Source organism: Etheostoma spectabile, chromosome 20 (genome assembly GCF_008692095.1).
Source record: "Etheostoma spectabile isolate EspeVRDwgs_2016 chromosome 20, UIUC_Espe_1.0, whole genome shotgun sequence".
NCBI lineage: Eukaryota > Metazoa > Chordata > Actinopteri > Perciformes > Percidae > Etheostoma > Etheostoma spectabile.
In genome coordinates, this window is record NC_045752.1 from 15872521 (window position 1) to 15878596 (window position 6076).

Here is a 6076-nt window from a genome sequence, read left to right on the forward strand (position 1 = left end):
TGGAACAAGTGAACCAGTTTGTGATTGTGCCCAGAGATACAGTTTTTGTAGTTTGTGTGGATTACCTTGATTTCGGTCCAATGCATAACTCCCATGCAAAACAATCATTACTCCTTCAGAAGCTGAAGAAGTTTAACATCCACAAAGTTACAGTATGACATGCTAAAAAGGCTTAGATCCCCATACAGTCACTGTGTAGTCTCATAACCGGCCCCCTGCTGTGTTGCTGTCAGCGCCTGTCTCTCCTTTGTTTCCACTTGTCGGCTCTCGGAAGAAAACCAGAGGGAGACAAATTCAGGATGGAGGAGACAAGTGAAACTGAGTGCAGTCTGTCCAAGTTAAAGATATCCATGTGTCAAGTCTCCTCCTCCTTCTGACTGTCACTTTCTATCTCCGTCTCACTCAATTTGTCTCCCCTTTGTGTCTTAAACTGCGTAAAGTTTAGATCAGGCAAAAGTTTCAGTTCAAACAGACGGAGCAGGGACAGCTCACCAAATGATATCCTGGCCACGACACAATACATAAAGTAGGCTGTAACTGATCAACATAGCAAAGTAATTCCAAGTCAACAAGAGGATGTTTTTGTGATCATTATCTTCTGATCCAGAGAAAAGTTTTGGTGAATGCCAAATGATGGTGAATTAATCAAAAAAGGTTAATGTTGAAGTGTGACTGAAGACTCTAAATATTAAAGTATGATTTCAAAACCCGCACTAATTGCATTGATGTTGGAATCATATCTTATTAGCGACTGCACAGGCTGCAGAACGTATTCATCTTTAATGTTCCTGAACTCAACTTAGTATTTTACTGTTCTAACCAGTAGAATATGAACAAAATTTAGTCAAATCGCTTCACATTGGTCAAAATGCTCAATATAGCTGAATATTTTGTAATATTCCTTCTTATAGCCTTCATGTATCCTCTCATCAGTTTCTCATTAACTCAAAAGGATGAGCTATTTTACATGTGGATCAGGAGGACAATGAATGTTCTACACCCAGTGGCCAGTAATAAAGGTCAGCTTTATTCTGCACCTAATGTTGAAATAGACAAGCAGGTCTAGTTCCATTATACACCAGGAAGGCAAAAATTCAATTTAAAAAAAAGGTGAAGATGTTTTAAAATTGTGAATAAGTTGTACTGCCCAATGTTTTGAAGATGGAAGGTTAACCAATGTTGTCAAAATAGACATAATTTGGACCCATGCCAGCACCATGACTAAGCTAATTACCTCCTGGCTCTAGCACTCAGACATGAGTGGTGTTTATCTTTCCATCTAATGATCTGTGTGAAAATGGATAGCATACTGTCCAAATCATCAAGCTTTTGCTTTCACAAATTCACTACATCGTTCCCTACACATGCACACACAAGGTGTGCATTTGTTTTCCTCGGAATACTTAAAAGTAATGCAGGCTTGTACCCTTTTATGGACCTCTAATGTACGTAAACATGCAATGACTGTGTTGAAATGCAACAATTTATTTAGCAATGATTTTCCCATCCGGAAAAATCGTAGGCCCGAATCTTGTCAGCTGACTGTCAAAATGCTTCTTGTTGAGCCAAGATTACCCCTGGAACTGGCCAGTGAACACGGAGCTCCTTCACCATCCGGAATTCCCCCAACTGCTCTCTGGACCTGAGGGTCTCATGCACCCACACCCTTCTTACTGCTGCCTTCCTCCAGAAATACTACCAGGGCAAGTGCCAGGACTTTCTTTTGGTTCCAAGACAGAAAAATCTTCGCCGCCAAATTGCTACTGGAATCGCTGTGTATCCCACACAATGTTACATGCACAACACGTCTGATGTAAACACCAGACGCAGACATGATGTGCATTCAGATATTGACACATGTATGACTTAAACGTAAAAAGTCTTGCCCATTTTGCACTGAGCCCAACTGCAAGCACAACAGATATATTTTGGAAATAGGACGCAACCGGGAGGGCAGCGCATGCCGCGTACAATGTGAACGGCCCTTCAGGAGACACAGAGAGAAGACTAGAGGAAGATGACAATTAAACAGCAGCCTATTTCAAACCAAAGAAATTTAAATGGCAGACTATTTCAAAAACCATTCTGTCTCCTCCCCTCAATCAGCCTCAATTAGAGGTTAATAGCATTGCATGGGTATTAAGTCTAGAGGGACGAGAAAGGAGGAAAGGAAAAGAGGAGAATAAAGTGAGACGACTTAATTAAATAAGGAAGGGATGACGGGTGCATTGATGAAAAAAAGCCAGAAATAAAAAAAGAACACACTGAGAGGATGGATTCCTATCCATCAAGTTTAATTTGAAGGCTATGATCAAGCCTCCATGTGTGACTACTATTCTGGATAGTGTATGGTTCCTTGGAGATACAAGCCTATATTACTATTATAGTCAAATGTCTGAGTGTGGATATTTAAACTGTCCACAAAACATTTTAGATTATACAGTATGAAGTAATTTGACAGCAATGGGCTCTCACTTGGCCAAAGTGGGTTCCTCCATTTGGACTTTAGCAGCTGTAAAACACAAGTGGTCACTTTAAAGCTGCTAATCAACATTATTTTATATTAACAAAAGGGGCTCGCTTATAGTGACAAACCCACAGAGAAGTATTATCAAACTGTGCAATTCTCTTCAGCTGTATGTATGCAGCTGTTAAGTGTCTTTCAGCTCATTTTTTTGGTTTCGTAGCCCAAAAGTTTAATGTTTTGGTTCACCATCCACACAGTAATAAACCCTGTTAACAAACACAGGGGTGTTCAGTCAGACATGTTCTGATAAAGCCACTGTTCACGTAACAGGAGCACAGGAGGACTCAAACACACGGCTCAATAAAAACAATTTATTTAGGGGAAAAGGGAGTGGGAAGGTGGACGCCAGGAACCAGGACACAGAGGACAAGAGGCTGGGAAGATCTCGCGAAGTGAGGGTATCTGGAGATTGGGAGACAAGGGGGAGACACGGGAAGAACAGGGAGCATGAGCCGAAAAGGAGACACGGACAAGGGGAGCAGAGATGGAGGCTGATGGAAGCGGGGCACCGTGGGAGGAGGATCGGGAGGGGAACCCAGCTGACCGGAGGAATGGATGTGAGGATGGTACTGCAGGGGAAGAAGACAAAAAGAGGTGAGTACAGGGAACACAAGGAGAGGAATATGCTAAGTAATAAGCTACGATATCGAGGTTCACCAGCATAACTGGAGCAACGATCAAGTGAAGAGTGGATGGAGAGCCGGGGTAGATATACTGTCAGAGATGGTTGATGACAGGCAGGTGTAAGCAGCGGGAGCAGTTGATTGCTGACGACAAGCAGGTGTGCGCAGTCAGATGACTTCGGCAGGAGAGAGGGAGAAACCAAACAGAGCAGGGAAACAGGGCAGGACCACAGAAAATTCAAAAAAATAGTAAACAAAACAAAAACTCACAGCCAGCTGGACCCCAACCATAACAGTTCACTTTCTGCCTGTGACCGAATGAAAGGCAGATAAAGTAAGCAGTGTTAGTGACTAGCTGCTTAATATAGTGAAGCATTTAGCAGCTGAAGAGCTGGACATTTTCTTCAGAGTTGGTGGAGACCAAAAACAGAGCTCTGTATGCTCTGAACAGGTAAAACTACCACACGCCTGTCATATCTGCCAGTGCATCTTTAGGTCTTCAAATTCACTTCACTTATATTCAATTCAACAGGTGTATCATTGGTCATGAATGCTAATAAACAATTTCAATAATGACATATCAAAATGTCAACAAGCCATATATATAACCTTTAAAGCAATAGTCCAGCCAGTACAATAAAGTGATTTGATCTCTCTCTCTCTCACACTCAGCTGCCTAAAAGAGCTGTCCAAGATGTTGACGTTTTAAATTAGCAAAATCCTGTGTTTCAGAACAATAAAAGTGCCAGTTGTTTTGCAGTCTGTTCAGTGGTGTTGTGTGCCTCCAGTGGCAGTCAGTCAGTCAGTCAGGGGCAGACATTCAATGATTTGCGGTTAGCTCAGTGTTTGGCAGAAAACATATTATTATTACTACTACTACTACTACTACTACTACTACTACTACTACTACCACCACCACCACCACCACCACCACTACTACTACTACACACACATCGTTTGTTTTGAATCATTAACATAGTGCAAATTAATCATTTACATGTATGATGGAATTCCATGTTATTGAATTCAATAAAAATACGCTTGAGGGTTAGGTTCAGGGATGTGATACAGCCAGTTTTCCGAAAGTATACAATTTGTGGAGTATAAATGCAACAGCACACCACATGCTGTGCTAAGGGGGGGGTTGTACTACATTGTACATTATGTTAGGTTACAGACCTGATCAAAATCAATTTCATAAGTTTGCTCAGTTGAGCAGATGTGTCATCTCTGGGCCAGCGCGCTGCCAGAACAAATAACCAACTGGGTTGACGTCTCAGCGCTGGTGATGTTGTACTTTCCCAGAAGACTGCTGTTTCTCCAGCAGCCAAGGGCGTTGATGACCTGGACCCCTTCTACCCAAAGGTTCTGTCATACTAATGATTTCTCACCAAAATAGATCATCAGAAGAAAAAAAAGATGAAAGAAGATGTACGAGGACTTTTTGCCATGTATTTTTGCTGAACAATCCAGTTAGCAGCTGTCGGATTAGCGGTTGAGCCAAAGGCTGCCATATTAACTGCAGTGTAATGTTATTTTGAAGGTTGAAAACCAAATACCTTAAGCCATTTAAATAAGTGCAACTGAAAGGCAAAGTAATGCAAAGTGAATGGCATGTCCATAAACTTTGTCAAAAGGGTTTACCCTCAAGTGGACGTTCCGTGGTCATGTGGGATTATCCCCTACAAGTATCACAACTTTTATAGAGGCAATCTAATTTATAAATACGCAAAGAAGCAAGACAAAAATGCAAGTGTAATCAGGTGCGTGTGTGAGATAACAGAGAAAAACAGGAGGAGAAAGACTGAGGCAAACAAATGAAAAGATGCAGTGAGAGAACTCCAGCTGACTCATGCAGGTTAAAATACACACATGTGCACTAATCACACTAATGAGGAGCCATGTTAATTCAGGCAGGTAATAAATCCAGGTTTGAGTTTAATAATCCATCCATTTAGACTGCTAATTCAATAGCACACACATTTACACAGTCGTTTCAATTGGCAATTACAAACTCCCATCACACTCACAAACAATTAGTAATTTTACTTGGTTTAAAGTGTGGATCACTTTAAACATCATTTTTATTCAACAATGGATATAAACGGTTATGTCTAATGTAAAAGGGGTGGCTTAAAAGTCCAAAGGGAAGTATCACCTAAAGTTAGGACTCTTACTTGGTTGGGACTTGCACAAACAATGCCTCAATCACAATGTTGCACAATGCATCCATTCAAGATGGAATTTATTTTTTTTTGCCCCAAAGGGGGTTATACTTTATAATATTTAGGATCTAAAACATAACGGGCTGTATTAAATTGTTTACTTCAAAGAACTTTGTCATTTTACTCTATTGACAGATAGTCATGAAAAGAGTACAATTTGGTTTGCGTATTTTAAACCTGCCGGGTAGCATCCACAGTATAACATTGTAAATGTGGTACTCAGTAAATTCTACCTTTCTGCCCAGTATGCTGAAAATCCCACTTCTGACACATACAGTGTACAGTGGGAAATGCCAGTGTTGAATACACTCTACAGGGCGCCAGAAGTGAGGACAGGGCAAGGTAACAGCAAAGCTACAAAAGAGTGTGTGTGAAAAATAAAAAGAGATGAGAGCAAAACGCAAGGAGACATGTTGATTCAAATATGAAATCCTCCATGTGGCTTTGGGACAATTGTTACCCAGTGGTTAACTCACAATTGTCACATTCCATGTGATTTTAGATTCTAAAAAAAGCAGATAGCACACAAACACGCAACTATTAAACTGATGCTCTCATCTAAAAGCCATTAACAGTTGCATGTGTGCCAACATCACTATATCTTCACATGAAATGAATCCTGTAGAGTAAAACATGCATGCCAAATAGCTAAAAGACATACGTGCTGCCACAGACCCACACACACACACACACACACACAC

At 40.9% G+C, this 6076-nt stretch overlaps 1 long non-coding RNA gene across 1 annotated transcript in view; it reads right to left on the bottom strand.

Annotated features, from left to right (window-relative positions):
* LOC116670605 (uncharacterized) overlaps positions 1-6076 on the bottom strand; it is a 21575-nt gene continuing 15499 nt past the window's right edge. Inside the window, exon 3 of the long non-coding RNA XR_004327066.1 lies at positions 1-264. This is a non-coding gene — a long non-coding RNA (uncharacterized LOC116670605). The remainder of the gene's footprint in view (positions 265-6076) is intronic.